The following is a 17,720-nucleotide window of genomic DNA, read 5'->3' as shown; positions in this document are numbered from 1 at the left end:
GGATTAATTTTCATAGGCAAAATGCTCCTACATTTATTATACTAAATGTACACGTGTGGGTCCTTCTGGAGTGCTGTAAAGACACCCATTCTCTCTATATGTGTATTAACTACAAGTTTATCATTCTAATGATGCTATTCCTTCCTACAAATGGAAAGAATCAAAGCCTACTTACACTCACAATATCACAAATGTTAAATGTGGGTGCTGAACTAATGATGTCTGCTGCTCAATTACAAAGAGTACAACATTCTTTCCACAGAATAAATCTCCCTTTGCACAGCCGAGGGGTTGTTGGACTGCATGAGAGTCCTCAAGCCATCCTGTAGAAGAAATCCAGGGACAGATTTCCTAAAGACGACTGGGAATTGGCCAGTCTGTCACAGCTGATGTGCATTATTTACATCCTAGTACCTGGGAAGAAAGTTGTTCTTCACAATAACTTCTAAGCCTTAGTCTGCTATTTTCCTTTCTTATTAAAAACAAAAAGTAGATAATTTCTCCACCAATAAAACTGTTCCAAGTGCATACATTTAACGCAGAGCTCAAAAGATCGATAGATTTTTTTTTAATTATCACAGAAGAGCAATGTAAGGATGAGAAAGCGTGATAATTTAAATAGTAAAAAAAAATTCTAGTTAAAAATAAATACTGCACCAGCCATAATGTCTAATGGCTCTACATGGACTATCATCTCTAATTTTGAAAAATCCTTAGATCCAGAGGCTAAAACTGGGGCTTACATAGCTTAAGTAACTTGCATGGGGTCATCGAGGTTATTAGTTTGGGAGCCAGACTCCTATCCTGATACTCTACTTTCAACTTCCTAACTGCCTCTATACCATAGTTTATTAGTTTATCTAGCATAGAGTAAGAAGCAAACATTTAAGGAAGTGATGTATTTAGATTAACATGCAGAAAGGAGAAGAGGACACATACTTTGGACCCCTTCTATGTGCCTGACACCATGTTAAATATTAAGAAGTTATCTCATTTATCTTCATACTCATATTTGGTAAAGCCCTTATGAGAATATAAGTTCTGAGATTTGTTTGGAGTCAGGCAACTGAAGGATGAAAAATAAATAAGAGTGATTAAAGATTTGGGAAGTAATCCTTCTAATAATAGAATAAAGCATGAAGTCTTACTTGTTTAGAGACGAGAACATTAAGGAGAAAATTAGTATTTAAGAGCGTCTAGATATCTATAAAGGCATTCATAAATGCATGCGAATAGGGTTTTGTTGTTACCTCAGGCCAATATAAACAGGAACAAGGCTAGATTGTATGAGGAGCGATTATACTACTCATGAGGAGAAACTAGCTAAGGAGAATTAGTAGCGAGCTAATATTTATTGAGCGCCTACTATCTACTAGAAGACCAGAGGACTAGGAGCAGAGATAGAGATAAACAAGTTATTTTAGGAAAGAACTTACATCAATTCTCATTCCGTTCTGCTCCAGTGTTTTCCGAAGGAAATAAATATAAATTTATAAATATATGTGTATATAAAGTTAGTCCTGCGTTCCAATCTGTGAGTTATGTGGAGTTGTCCCTATTTTTAAAGGGGAATCTGAAACTCAGAAAGTTTACAAAGTCTTCCCAATTTCACACAACAATTAAGTATGAGTCAAGAGAGGCAGTCGAGCTCTCAGAGGGAGGGGGAAAAGACACAAAATCGAGAGTTAGAAAATCTGAGTTCTGGTATGGACCTGGTCACTTTCCATCATGTGATTGTGAGAAAAATAATTCCACAAACATCTAGTGCTTTATTTTTAAAATAAAAATAAGAGCACACGCAAAGATTACTGGGAAGATTATATGGGCATGGTTTCAGTGGAAGTATTTTCAATCAATATGAAGATAGCTCTTTAAGTGATTTAGGAGAGTATGGACTTCCCTCTTGCCATATGGTTGAAGCTTAAATGAAAGGAATCTAAGTGCTCATTTTTTAGTCAGTAATGTTTTGATAGAAACTTTTAAAACTTGCTTCTGCCCACCTGTCTGGGTTTGAATGCTTCTCGTCTTCAAATTCACATGTGATATGTTAATCTTGCCGTTTCCTATTTCTCTCGTAGTCCATGCTTTGCATTAATTTTGAGAGATTTTAGTTATCCAATGAGAAAAGAAATAGTAGTTATCACATCATACTTCTTTGAGTTACCACCTACCCAGTATTCTCTGGGGATACTAAAAAGATGGCCATTGTGATATCCAGGTATCTGTCAGGTCTTTATAAAAAGAACCAACTGAAAAAAAAAAATGAACAATGCAAACTACTTACAATGTCAGAGACGTACAGAGTGGATTTTAGGGCTAAAGCGTTGAATATTTCTTGTAGCTCTCTATAAGTTACTCATTTATCATATTGGAATTAGAATTGTTCTTGTAACTCTGATTATGGGAAATCCCTAGGAATTTATAAGCTGCACATAGACCCAATAATCAGATTAATCTAATCAGCAGTCACAGGAAAAAAAAATGCTTAAGTCATAAATAGCAAGAGAATCCATTGATTGTAAATAAAGTAGAAGGGAGACATTACAGAGCAATTTCACCCAAGCAAGATAATTAAACTCAGAGATACTGTTTCCTCTTTCTCTGGTATAAACAACAAAGCTGCTCCACTGGCCTCCCCACAACCTGGATGTCCCAAGGCCACATCCCTCTTCTTTCCTTCCCCTTTCCCTAAGGAGAATTCTGGGTCATAAAGGAATGAGAATTGGTGTAACTTCTTTCCTGAAAGGACTTGAGCTTCCTCTGTGTTGATATTTGTGTCATCTTATTATAAGACGAGCTAACATCTATTATTAATTGATGCACTAATTAAAGCCATACTTGCAGTTTCCATTAGCTTATTCCCTAAATTCTCCAGAGTTGGCTGTCTGGTTTTAATCAAAACCAAATGGTAGTCCAAGTTCCCAGCCTGGAGCAGCTAGGAGGAAGTCATTCAGTGGAGGCACAAGAAAGCAGAAAAGATAAACAGATGATAGTTCACAAAATTTGTGTCGGACAAAGGAGGCAGATACCGTGAGCTGCTTTGGAGATGTGATTCAGGGACTCTGTCATGCTGGATGGAAGACGTTGCAAGTGGTTAATGTCAGCAAGACTGTAATAGGATCAAGATGGAGTCTGTCTTCAGCTTTCCCCGCACTGCATTTGTGTGCCTGGAGGATTCTGACTGGAGGTAACGCTGCAAGTGCCATGACAGGAACTGCTTTCATTCCCTGAAGGAGTCCTGGGATGGGAGAGATTGGAAGACCATGTTCTATTTACTGGCTTCTTGGGATTTTACTCACAGATCCTCTCAGGTACAGGATGTAGGGGGGCAGCATTTTAAATTGTAAGTAGTGTAAAAACAACAACAACAAAAAACGTTTTCCTATTTAGGGGATGACAGTTTTAAAACTCTGAATCGATCCTGCTCTCACGAGAGATCTTTTGCAAGGAGAACGGCAAAGGTATTTTGAAGAAGTTGTGCATATACATTTAATATAGTGGGAAAGCTGTAGAGGAGAGAGAAAACTGTTTTCCTTCCTTGCTTTGCTTTTCTTTTCTTTTCTTTTTTAATTCACCAGCAGTGTGGGATAGAGAAAGCTCTACGACTTTATGACTCTCCAGCTAATCACCTCAAGAGCTTTGACAAACTCACTTCAGTTCTGTGTAAAATCAGAACTCCTACATCGCCCAGGCGGGCTCTGCTCTGCCCCCCTCCCTCTGCTTCGTGCACTCTTTCTCACATGCACTCCTCAGAGGCAGGAAATGCTTCCCAGGCAATCTGGGCCTGCTTGTGGAGGCCCCTTTCGCAAGACATCAGTCTGAATTGAGTGGACAGAAGTCACTAGGAACGCCTCGACAGACTCCTGCTTTAGCCAAGGCTCCCTCCAGCTGCAGAGGGTGTTTTTGTGAGAATCACACTCTGCGTGAAACTGCTTAGAATAGAGCCATGATCTCAACCACGAAATGTGAACTTATATTTTGGAGGAACTCACGGGGACGGACTTCTTTCCTAGCCTGAGTGTTGAACAATGTCATGCCTGGGCGTTTCAGCTGCTCGTTGTCTAGGTAAGACGCTGTGGACTCTCTGTCTTTATATTTTGAGGCAGTCTTTGAAGAGGCAGAAAGTTTGACAGAAATGTTAGCATCATGCCCGGAGTGGTGGTTTCCTACGTTTGGGAGCTAAGCTATGAAATTTAGAAGTGGAAAATGTTTAGGGAGGAGAAAACTGCGAGTCAAATTGTTTTAGCACAATGTCAATTCTAAAATAGGCTCCAGAGAGATTTTACTCTTTTCCTCCATAAACTAAGATTTTATTTTAATCCCTTTTTATCTTAACTTTTTTATGAATAAGACCAGGTTTCCTATTCCATGGCATAGTACAAAACAAATACATATCCTCACACTTAAGTGTGAGGTGTAAATGATTTCTTTTGATCTCCCCTTCCTTTGCTAACAGGGAGGGTAGATAACACCAGAGTGACTTTTCTTAATAATGAATCTCCAAAGAATATTCTATGTGTCACGTAGAGTATGAAGATTGGACTCCTCTGTATTTCCCCAAACCAGTTTCAACCACAGTGCAGGCTGCTAATGTACAACTTAAAGGTTTCATTAAAAAAAAGGTAAACACATGAAACTTCAAAAATTATTTCTATCCTAAATAGTATTTAATCTGACTCTCAAAAATTTAAATATTAGAATTGGATTTAGTTTGTATTAACTTTCCTGGATTCCCTGCTCAGGTCATATTTGTGAACATTTTTGAAGAATTGAAGTCAATCTCAATGACAGCGACATTCATTATTATTATTTTAAGGCAGCTGGAAATCACTGCAATCACATGAAAAACCAATCATGTATTCATAATTCATACAATCATAAAATTAGGTTTCCACTGGACTATAATCTCTTTAAGGTATCTTAAATGTCTAAACGTGCAATATATGAAGAAAGAAATCTAGCAATGACTGAAATAAAATGGACTTATAATGCATAACATCCTGTTGCATTTATATTTCTGAAGACTTAAAAATGAAAATGATTATTTTATAGAAATGATGTGGAATGGTATGTGAAGGGAATAGATATTCATGTATATTTCCAAATCAATTAGATGAACACAAAATACAATAAATGAAAGATGAAAGTTGTTTGACAGTTGGATCATAAGAAATCAAGTGTTTTAATTCTAAACTTTTACACAGTACAAGGTGACCATTTGTTGTACTAGCTAGCTTACTATTAGATTCTATGCTAGAATAAGTTATCTTGATAATATTTTAACTGTTCACTAACAATTTGTGTTAAAACTTTTAAATATGATTTAAAAAACTATTGTTCAGCATGTGAAAAATAAAATACTGACTTATCTGAATTATGATTTAATAAAATCCCTGAAAAGAGTTTCAAGGAAGGAAAGAACATAAGAGATCAATTCTTCAAACACCGTCCTGAGGTTGCCACAGAGGGCTGAGGAATGACATTCAAAAATGACCTGTCCAAGGTCACACTGCTAGCTAGTAGAAGAGATGACAGTGGAACGCCACTTCATAATTCAGAGATCTTTATACCACATCAGCTTGCTCTCAGATAATAATTATGCAGAATGAAGTATGACTATATCCAGTAGAGGGCTACTTTCAGTCATATAATTGTAGTACCTCTTTAAAAAATAAGAAAGGCTCAAAGCTGCCATGCGTGTACAATATGGGAAAAAAAAAATCATGATTTTAAAAAAAGAACCAAATTCACCTAAATAATGAAATAGTCTCAAATGTAAAAGTTTTCTTACGCCTTCAACAAACACTTCAATGGAGTAACTGGTGACTGTTTTGTTATATTTTATGTTTATGCCAAGAAAATCGATCCATGTGCTAATAATTATATTGATTTTAAACTGATGTTTCTTAAAAATGTAGGGCTAGAAAGGAGTTTGTCTGATTGATATCCTCGTATTCAAATGGTATCATAACCAATCTGTCCCAACCAGTAAAGTTCAGAGATTTTACTACCTCACATCAGAATCAGTTTAAGGATCTCATGTACCCTGACCTTCCTTCTTTTATCTAACCTACAGCTCTATTGCTATAGCCTATTTCCAGTTTCATGGGTTTTTCCTCAGTGGAAATATGGAAAACCTAAATGGACATAAGAAAACATACGTGTACATTTGTGGGCCAAATAAAGTCAGTTCCTTTCATCTTCCCTTGTACAGCTTATTTCCAATCCTTTAATTGGTTCATGTATCTACTCTGAGCCTTCTACAAAGTCCTTTAGTTGTAGAATATAGAATTTCTTACAGTATGTAAATAAATGTCTGACCAGCGCAGTGTAAAATGAGAGAGTTGGCTGCTTAAGCTGTATCATACTTCATGTATGACAGTGTATGTTGCCATGCATGTTGAACACTGCCCTTTCCAAGGCAAGAACCTTTCTCATAAAACTAATATATGTCATTTCTACTGCACGCCATTTCTTAGAATGTGTGTCATGATCCTTTTTTTCCCCATTTTTATGAACCAGATTGAATTCCCTGATGTTATTACACTTAAAAGATGCACTATTCAACACTTTCTGTGTCTCCATCCTGTACATTATTGGAATGAGGAATCAATGCAGGAAAACAGTAGCCTATATAACTGACTGCATGGTTACCAGAGAGCCCAGCAAAAGAGAATACATCATTTTATTTTTTTCTTAAGGATCTTATAATTTAAAAGGAGGATTTTCTGATCACACTTAAACCTGCCCATACCATACACCTCACTATAAAGACTATAGGCATGCTTTAATCTCACTCACAGAGGATTGGGTCTTGTAGGCTTTAAATAAGTCTACATTTGGGACATTTTAAATTAATCCTTTGTTTTGATCTTGTTTCTTCTTGGAGAATGAATGAATTACTATATGATCTTACAATAAGAATCTTTCTGTAGAAATCATTACAGAACAACAAATTTCCAAAGAGTTGGCCTAGATCTGGATCAGAGAATTTTATGATGAAAATAGAGAAATGTCAGTAATTGTACATATGAATTTAAAGAGGATGAGAGAAAAGTAAAAACCCCCAGATTTGAAGGAATTGGTATGACTGTTGTACCCTCTTCCCCCATGTGAATGATAACCCCTTATGTCCACAACTTAAACCAAACAAGTTTGGAAAGAAGTCCAACTCCAGATTGACTTTGGTGTGGATATAGGGGTGCAACATTTACTTCCATGGTTCCATTTTGGCATTAAATTGCTAGTCATTCATAGAGTCTTGAGAAATAGATGGACTTAGTTTTTAATGAAATTAAACAGAATAAAGGTGAAGTGTGGACCTCGAGACCTAGTTAAAAAGAGATTGTTGGGCGCCTGGGTGGCTCAGATGGTTAAGCGTCTGCCTTCGGCTCAGGTCATGATCTCAGGGTCCTGGGATCGAGTCCCGCATTGGGCTCCCTGCTCCTTGGGAGCCTGCTTCTCCCTCTGCCTCTCTCTCTCTCTGTCTCTCATGAATAAATAAATAAAATTAAAAAAAAAAAGAGATTGTTGATTTTGATTCAGTAGATTAGAGAGTATGTAAGTCCACTTGAGAAGATTAAATAAGAATTCCCATGCAAAAAAAAGTGGGAAGGCAATGTAAACCGTGTGCATATGAATGTGCTCACTAATTAAGATAGATAGGTAGAAAAAATTACTGAGCAAATTATATGTGTAAAAAGTTGTTTTGTATTAGATTGGATTAGCAAAGTGTTTCAGCAATGCAATTCAAATAATTCAAAGAGAAAAATCAGCCCTATAATGGAAATGAGATAGAAAGGAAGTAGGAAGATCAGAGCAGGTTTAGAAATTCAATTAATGTTTCTTTTTATTCTCAGCAACTAACATAGCCTAGCATGTCAGATGCTATCCATACCTGTTTGTCAATAAATGTTTGCGGAATAAATCGGAGGGAAAGAGGAAAGAAAGGAAAGGAAAACTGATGATAAAGAGTGGGCATTGTGGATCTTTTTTTTTTTTTTTTTTAATTTCCAGACATCCTGTGATGATAGAATAATTTTTACAGGGGAAAGAAAATAAGAGGTTGTCAAGAATCATCAGAGCCTGGGGTGCCTGGGTGGCTCAGTTGGTTAAGCAACTGCCTTTGGCTCAGGTCATGATCCTGGAGTCCCGGGATCGAGTCCCGCATCGGACTCCCTGCTCAGCAGGGAGTCTGCTTCTCCCTCTGATCCTCCCCCTCTTATGCTCTCTGTCTCCCATTCTCTCTCAGATAAATAAATAAAAAATCTTTAAAAAAAAAAAAAAAGAATCATCAGAGCCTGAGGCCAAAGGTTAACAACATTCTCATAAGATAACATTACAAATTCATTAAAAGCCAGAAGGAAGCATGAGCATCCAGAAATAGTTTAAAATTAAAAGTTACATGAAGCCAGGGACAGCAGAGCACTAGAGAATTTTCCACAATTGAAATGGGCTGGTGAACTGAAAAGCTCATGGGCAGAGTCCGAAAGCTGGCTCTGATCTGCATCTTCACCAGTTGATGTTCTGTCATTTGAAGCGTACCCTGTAACTACTTTGAGCTTCTGCTTTTTATTGGTAAAGTGAGGAAGATAACGAAAACAATTATATCACTGGGTCATTTTGAGCATCACATGAGATTTTATATGGGCAAATTGTTTTGCACACAGTATAACAAACAAATCTTTGTTTAAAAAAGCATAGGTCAATTAGCCAAGGAAGGAAGAAAGACTCATGGTGTTTCACATTTTGGTCAAATCGCTCATCTATATTGAAACAACATGGGCATGCAAGGAATAGTTGCAGCTCAAACTCAGCCATGGGTTCTGTGGCTAAAATCAATCAAAAACTAAAGGAATCATCGTTGTCAGCAGCAGCAGCATCGTGTCCCTGAACATCTAGTGAATTCTCACAATATGCAATGGATTAAATGCGCTACGTGTATCACTAGCTTACTATTATTATTTTAGCTAAATACTATTATTTTCCCCTCAACAACGTTTCATTATTCCCATTATAGAGGTGAGAAAACTGAGGAACACAAAATTAGGTAACTAATCCAAATCACCAGGAAAAAAATAATGGTTCTTTAACAGGCATCTTACCTTCACACACACAAAAAAAATGGAGATAATTACTCTGGCCCATCAGTAGGTATTTGACCTTGAGCTAGTTACTAAGTCCTGCCAAAATTCCTCCCTATAAAATTAAGGCAATGATAGCAACTACTCCATGGAGTATTTGTGAGTACTATTACCAAGGGAGATAGTGTAAGTACAGTACCTTACCCACAGTAAATGCTTAGTAAATGGAAGTCCTTTGTTACTGTTACTGTTATCATGATCCAGATTTTCAATGTGCCTACTGTCAGTTGGGTATGTAGAGGAACACTTGGTAATAAAAACAAGCTCAACTGTACGTAGGTTGATGACAAAATAAGATGAGAATTATAGATATTAAGCACAGCAGGCAAAGTTGATGTCAGAGGCATCAACCCCTGGTAGGATCCTGACCTAACAGAAGTAGCTAAGTTCCCAATGATTTCATGTTCTCAATTTCAGTGAAAGTCGTACTTATTTGAATGAGTGAAATCTCAGTATCCTGCTGGCACTTAGCAATCCAAGCACCTGTGTGGATGTAGGCATCTGTTATTTGCAGTTAGTGATTACTGTGTCTACCGTTAGAGGGTTCTTAGAAATGATAGCAAAACTAAAAATAGAAAGTGGCCACTTAAAGCAAAGACACATCTCACCATGCTGATGATAAAGCATTATAATCCATGTCCCTTGTTGAATAGAAATGCTGCTTTGCCATTCAAAAAAAAAAAAAAAAAAAAAAAAAGCAGCCAAGCTCTTGATGACAAATTTAACTCTAATCTATTTCCTCTTACATGAAAAATTTCAACTGAAACAAGCTTAGAGCAAAGGCAATACTTTTCTTTGGTTGTAAGGGATTTTGTTTTGTAGGAAATAGATATTAAGGCAAAAACCCAAATGGTTAATTATTAATGAATTTATCTGCAGAAATATCTAAGATACAGTATAGTTCTAAATACTCAAAGGATTCTGCCTAGGATGGAACACTATCATTGAGAAAACCGTGTACTTTTTTTTTTAAAGATTTTATTTATTTATTTGAGAGAGAGAATGAGAGAGAGAGAGCACATGAGAGGGGGGAGGGTCAGAGGGAGAAGCAGACCCCCTGCTGAGCAAGGAGCCCGATATGGGACTCGATCCCGGGACTCCAGGATCATGACCTGAGCCGAAGGCAGTCGCTTAACCAACTGAGCCACCCAGGCGCCCTGAGAAAACCGTGTACTTTTATATATAAAAATAAAATAGGGAAACCCAAAGAAAACACACATACCTAGAAATTACTGCAGCCATGACGCAGTCTCGCTCCCCATGACTGTATGAATTTGGGGATCTTTTGGAAACCAGTTATTCCCCAGTGGTCTTATTGATATCAGGCAAATATTATGAAGCATTCCAAGATTTCCTCAAATTACATGTGGGTGACTTAAGAAAACGTTAAGAGAACCTGGAGAGCTGGTTGACCTGAGCTGTAAGTGGTAGTAAGTCAAACACTGCCAGTATCTGGGCTCCTCTCTGCAAAAAAAAATTAGAAATTACTGAGGCTGCATTACACAGCAGGAACCTGAAGGTAAAAATAGGGCACCACAGGAATAATAATTTTTACAATTTTAGAAACCTGCTTTTTTATGATGAGCTGACTTCTAGCGAACTGACAGTTCATTTTCACATCTGCCTAATTCCTGGAATCTTTGACTCTGAAAGCTAAGTAGAAGAAAAGCTTAGTAAAGTTGAGATATACATAAAAATAGATAGATATTAAAAGAATATTTTTAAATCGGGTACCCACTTCTTTCTTTTTCTTCTAAAGACCAAAAATGATGGAAGCTTGGATGTGTCTTTTGGAAAAAGTAATATACTGCCTATTCCACTGACTTAGTTCATTATGGGTGGTTTATTCTATAGTTTACTATTCTTTTATATCTAGACAGCCTAAATACATGGAAGCTATTTCATATATAATACTTTAAGCTTCACCAAACAATTTACCAATAAAGAATTTCAGTAAGAGTTTGTTTTCCAGAGACAGCTAATGAGGAATAATGAGTAAATTCCAACATCTGACAAAATATGCGGAAGTAGATGGGTAATGATTTTGTGAAGAATTAGGATGCAGATTGCTACCAAAGAAAGAAAATCTGCATGAAATCATATAGAGATAAATTCATGCTATCTTATTATTAAAGGTCTCTCTCTCCCACAGTCTATTTCTGGCCCTGTCTTATTTGGATTAGACAGCATGAATATTTTAAAGGAAAAGCACCAATTGTCTTTTACTAAAAGTTGGCTATTCCGACCCTGACTAGACTCATAGAAATGCTTTTTTAAAATGTGTTATCTTTTTTGGCTATTTGTTCATGCATTTACATAAAGGAATTAGGAAAAGTCGTATCTGCCTACGCTTTCTTACTGCTCCTGAGCATCTTGAGTATGAGACATCAGTTTGGCAATGAAAAGCATTCCTCTTCATGTTATCATGGAGCTGGGGAGCAGTGGGAAGATGCCCAAATGTGCACAATTTGGTTTGCTAGATAATTTGTTCCTTGACAGCTCCATCAAGAAAATGAATTTCATTCTGGCCTCTGCAAATGCTCACTGTAAAGATTCACTTTGAAGCTAGCGAGCACATACTTGAAGAACTGTATTAAGCTGTGGTCATGTCTATGTTGTTGCTTCTATTCTAGTTGTCTAATTCAGTTCCTAAGTGGTTTGGGGGCCCTTTCTATTTGCAAATGTGACTCCCTGGGTGTAGGCTAAGACACATTATGATTTCAAAGCATGATAGGGTGTTCAGATTCCCAATCTCTCCATTTCACTGACTTATCATACTAACAACAAAGTGGGTCAACCTAGAAATGTTCTTTTCTCGGTTCAGATGCATTCTTTATTCTTTTAAGAGTGCATTTTAGAGAGTTGAAACCACTTGTAATTAAAAGGAGGTTATTTTCCCCATATCTTGTCTTCTTTCCCACAGTGACTGAGAATATGCTATGTGGTATATATTACACATAGATACACTTTAAAGCAGTTATAGAAGGAAAACATGACCTAAACATTTAACATGGGATGGGTAATTAAGAAGAAAGACCCTAAGGGAAACCAAAGCAACTGAGGCCACCTAAGGAAAGAGAAAAATAAAGAGAAAGTGTCAGTACTATTATGCTTGTATTTTCCCTTCTATTAAATATGTAGGATCTGTGTGAAGGTGTTTTAAAACAACCTGGGAGCCAATCATGTGTGTGTGTGTGCATATACATGTATTTTTAAATTTTTATTTGTGCAAGTGTATGCATGTGTATGTCTCTGTATGTCATTTGTGTTCTGAAAGGATACAATGAGATACCCACGTTTAAGAGTTTAAGGGGTTGAATGAGAAAAGTTGCCATCTTTCTAAGTACTATGATGAGGTGTCCAGGAGAAGTTGCAAGATAATGTAATGGAGAATCTCTCTTTTCATATGCATTTACTCACTTAAGGTTATTTATATTTTATTTTCTGTATCTTAAAACTTCTGTTCAGATAACATTTTAGAAGGCTATAGCTAAGAGAATTACCAAGAATATTTGTCCTGACTTGCAGGAGTTCTTAAAAGGGTTGGAGGAAGAAAAAGGTCATTAAAAAAACCACCCAAGAATCTTATGGAAAATTGCATGACATTATTGGCCCAAAATAAATACCCAAACTGGCACCTTTAATGTGCTATTGGAAGGAGGAAGGTATATTTATACTTGTGAGGGGGTGGTATGGTGAGGAGGGAAAGGAATACAGGGAATATTGGGGTCCTATTGGACATATTGTAGAGGAAATGTAGACGTGTTTATGTATCAAGTCAATCTTAAAATTACTGCTGTGGAACATATTAAAACTTAGATTAAATTTAGATTATTATTTAACATGCTTTCTGAGATTCGGAAATTTTGTGTTTTTTTGCCTCAAGCAAATACCACACAGAATTATAACAATTTAAACTCTCTTTAGCTGTTTCTCCTATTACCTCCATATTTCTAAACAGTATGATTATACTATATTTTTTCCCATTTTAGACGTTATTTGTTAAATTCCTATTATGGAAAATGAAGAGTCAGCTCTCTGAGACTATCCTTCCCAGCATCCCTAACCCCATCCCCTACAAAAATTTTATGCTTCAAAAATAGTTGCTTTCATAATTTTTTATTAAGTCAGTATTTGCTGTTTGCATTATTTGGCTACACAAAAAATTCACAGCTAAGCCAGGTAGTGTACTATGATTATATTTCCTTTCTTTTAAAACCCTGTGTTTCCTGGAGGTAATAATTGATTTTTGGTTTTCTATGTAAATATTACTAACTCTTCCACCTAAATTGTTTGACTTTATTATAAATTCCTCTCAGTGTGGTCACATACCTCATATAATCTATTATTTCCATGGTTTTTTCCTTATGGATATCTCTTGTGGAGAACTTTAGGGTTTATGTGAAATGATTGCCTGCTAGGCCTGCTGCAATCCCATCCCCTGGTCTTTGTGTTGAGTTTCTGCCTCCCTTGTTGCCATGTCTTCTCCATTTTATTTATTCTCTTATTTGGGTAGAACTATCCCTCCAGTAGCTTCTTGAGAAGAGGGGGGATATTTTTCAGTCTCCTCATATAACTTTAAGGTAGAAATAAGTTCCCATCAGAATTTTGAAGATATATTTGCCTGTCTTGTTTCCAGTTTTGCTATTAAGAAATCCAACAACATTGAGATTCCCAATGCATAATATATAACCTCTTTTCTCTCTTTCTCTGATAACATTTACGTTCATTTGCTTACCTCTAAAGTTGTGAAATTTCACAATAATGTTTCTTGGTGTGGTCTATTTTTATTTCTTGTATTACTGCATACTCCACAAATTCCCTTGAATCTGAAGACAGGTCTGTGAAATTTTCTGAAAAAAAAATTTTTTTTTAAATCTCTCCCCTCAATTTTCTCTGAATGCACCTGAGAAATGTAGTTCCCCTCGAAGATGTCAAATGGGTTTTCAAATTGTTAGTAATTCTCTGGAATTTATTGTTGCCTCTGCCATCTTTCCCAAAGAGGTGATTCTAGAACAGTGAAACTCTGAACCTCAGCTCCCATTTGATCTGGATGTTGTGGAGGCAGGAAATTTACCACAGAGGGCCTCATTTAGGGGTTTTCTCCTCCGGAAGACCTACCTAACATTTCCATCATCCCACAGGACTCACTATTGAAAAAAAAGGGAGGGAGGGAGGGAGGGAGGGAGGAAGGAAGGAAGGAAGGAAAGAAAGAAAAGAAAAGAAAGAGGAAGGAAGGAGAGAGGGAGGGAGGAAGGGGAAACTGATGACCCTATGCTTTATGTTAAACTTTACATGATATTTGTGGCCATGAGATGACATATTATTTTTCTCTACATGAGTTTCTCCCATAAAATTGTAAGCTCCTTTAGGAAAGGTGAAATATATTATTTAGGTTTATATCACTAATCTTTAGAAGAGTGTCTGTGGCCCACTGGGCACTAAATAAACAAGGATTGAAGAATTGATCTTGGCCAGGCAGCGTTACTATCAGTTCTTCATTCCTGCCCACTTGATTTCAGCCACAAGTGCTTTATTTGCATCATATTCTCCCAGGCTATAGAATGAGCACTGGTGATGATCATCAGAATCTTCTCTAAGGACAATTGCTAGGCCAAAATATAGAATGTGTTTATTTCAGAAGCAGGTGCAAAGGAGAGCATGATCATTTGATATGAGATATAGGTCAGTGATTCTCAAACTAGAATGTCTCCAATTGCTGTTGTCATTTAATATAATTACGTTTAGTTTCAATTAACTTTAAAATACTGTATGGCATAAAATGCTTATGTTAAGGAGTGATGTTACAAAATTAACTCAAATAATAAATTTGAAATTAATTTGCATCTAAACATCTTATGCACTAATATTACAAAAAGCAAATTTGGACATTTTACAAACATTTTCCAGAATTGTTACAACATTAGAGGTATGTAGAGTCTCTTGTAATATGAATATAGTGGTGTTTGACCACATGCATTTAAGAAGTCAAAAATCCCCATGGAAATTCACTTCATAAAATCAACATCCTGCAATGACCTATACTTTTCCAGATCCTTCATCCAAATCCTCAGCAGCTGAGCTCATTCTGAATGAAAATGCACAAAAAGGATTACCAAGAAAATGTAACAGAAATTTGCAAAATAGATAGCTGATATTTGCAAAATAGATATATAGTTTTAAAGAGAGCAGTCTGATGAGGAGACTGATAGGGAAAAATCAAGTCTTTTACAAAGACATCTATAACTTATAGGATGGATTCTAGTCAATTCAGATGATTTAGAAAATGAGGCCAATATGCTCAGATGTGACTGACAGTAATCTGGTATTCCCTCTTCTTAATTATCTGTTAAGCTTTAGATCATGGAGGCAGATTTTAACTATAGAGCATATAAATAATATTTAAATAGGAAGTGTGAATAACAAAGTTTGAAGAGAGAAAATTTTTAAAAATCTATCAGATCACAGGATATGGAATGAGCCCTGAAAATGTAGAGATGATGGTCATAAGGATAATTAGGAAGTTTTGTCTTAAAAAAATATAGAAACTATACATTCACAGGAATGATTTGAAAATGTCCAAAGAACCTAGATGAGCAGGACAGAAGGAGTTTTAATGCTTTCATGTGTTCAATCTACCTAATTTACAATCTCTCTTAGCAACTAGGTGGTTCAGAATTTGTTGAACTGTCTTCCTTTGACATTATGAAAACACTCACCTATTTGCCAAGGTTGAGTGAAATAAATTAATATTATGGTAAAGTCCTAAGGGTAAAACTTTTATGTAATCTGTCCCCCCAAGGAGTTAATAAAACTCAATTTTTTTAGTTAAAGAAATGAATCCAGAATTTAGTCTCAAATGTAAATGTGGCTTAGGAATGACACAGTAATACCACTTGGCATTTCTTAAGTTAGCCTGCTCTCTCTACACTGGATAAAAATAAAGAAAAGAAAGCATCTAAAACAGAACCGCCCTATTACAACCCAAATTTGCCCATGAAAGCAGAAATTTTCTGGCCTGCATCTATGCGTTTTTTCCACTTTCCGTAGCCTCCCACACTATAATGACTTATGCATGGAATTCGGGGACTTTATATTTTCTTTTGAGTACAAAACGAATGCCAACATGGAAAATGTGCAGGCTGACCATTTTCAAATGGTCACAGACCTTTGAGGGAACCTGATAGTATCCAGAAAGATATTTGGTCAGCTAGGGTACCAAATTCTAGCACATTCCTTAACTCCGCTGGTCTTCACAGGATGGGACTATTTACCTTTCTGGCAAGTGCTTAGTCAGAATAGTTTGAAATTTTTGGTAGGGACTCAGAATCTTTTTCAATAGACTGAAGTGACCCAAAACCAGCACAGCAGTTAATCTTGTTTATGGCCGAAATCAATAAGCCAATCCATGTTATGTCCTGACAGTTCTTGTGTGGAGGAAAAACTAGAAGTGTCTGCTCTTTTGAACGGGATTTTTCTTTTATGGTCCAATAATTTGGTTTCATTATGGGACAACATTTGGGTTAGTCATTTTTTGTAAAGTTCAGTTTACATTGGTATAATTTGTTTCCTTGAACTGAGGGTTTGAATAATTCAGGGCAAAAAGGGGAAGGCTACCTGGAATGTGTTTATATTCTACCTTATCTTAGGCCTGGTTTTCTGGTTTACTTACATTTTTATGGTCAAATTCTAATAGCAGTATACAAACTAAACTCCTTAGAAGCCAAAAAGAATGCGACTGAAATTTCTGAGGAATTGTCCCAATTGTTTTATCATGCTCACATCTTCTTTTTGGTTTGCTGAATTCCTACCTAAGGAGTTTAGATTTTATACATACTAAAGCTAGGTGGAGGGAAGGGGCACGGGTAGAATCTCATTCCATGGAAACAGTGAAGTTTGTTGGCTGTCTAAGTTAGAACCAGGGTCTAGTTTGAATCCTGGCATACTTCCTGGATATTTGACCTTGGGCAACTTATATAATGTCTTTAAGCTTCAACAAAACGAGCTTGCTAGCTAGTAGTAACAGTGATAGCATGCATATAAATGTATTTATCCTAAGGCATGGTCAGTGGTCTGCGTTACACTTTCTTATGAATTACGTGTTAATAGGAGCTAAACTAGATTGTTCCATGCTTCTTAGTCACTCCCTGGAGTAAATTACATCCTGGGAGTTTGGGATCCATGTTAGCTCTTTCACAAACTAAGACATTGCACATGCTGTCTCTATGGCTCAAATTTTGCATGAACGGTTCCCTGGTGGCCTTTGCTGCAATTCAAGCCAAACAGCAAATAGATTTCTATAAGGACTCGTGTTCATAAAAGTAAAGCACAAAAGCATGGAAGCTAAAGCAAGAAGTTTCTTCTGGTGAATTTTATTAAGTCCTGCAATGCAAATATGTTCTTAAGGGAGTTTCAAACATTCAGTACTTATATCTTCATTCATTAGTAGGTCAATCAATCCAGCTGCATTTAAAGTGTTGTCATTGTTTTTTGACCAGAAATATTAAATGCAAAATTTTGTTCTAATGTGAGGCGACTTCTTAAAGAAGTAACATCATTAAAGCCATTGAATAGAAG

General features: G+C 36.4%; 1 protein-coding gene across 3 annotated transcripts in view; it reads left to right on the top strand.

The window, feature by feature from the left end:
* Nucleotides 1-2,727: 2,727 nt before the first annotated feature.
* The window catches only part of DLC1 (DLC1 Rho GTPase activating protein), a 427,572-nt gene continuing 412,579 nt past the window's right edge, over nt 2,728-17,720 (top strand). The window contains exon 1 of one of the 3 annotated variants that reach the window (XM_035004125.1): nt 2,728-4,065. The gene's annotated coding sequence lies outside the window, so the exon portion shown is untranslated. The remainder of the gene's footprint in view (nt 4,066-17,720) is intronic. The other 2 variants (XM_035004126.1, XM_035004119.1) reach the window with 2 other exon arrangements.

Source organism: Mirounga leonina, unplaced genomic scaffold (assembly GCF_011800145.1).
Source record: "Mirounga leonina isolate KUSES-001 unplaced genomic scaffold, KU_Mleo_1.0 Mir_128, whole genome shotgun sequence".
NCBI classification, from domain to species: Eukaryota; Metazoa; Chordata; class Mammalia; order Carnivora; family Phocidae; genus Mirounga; species Mirounga leonina.
This window is presented reverse-complemented; position numbering and strand designations above follow the sequence as displayed.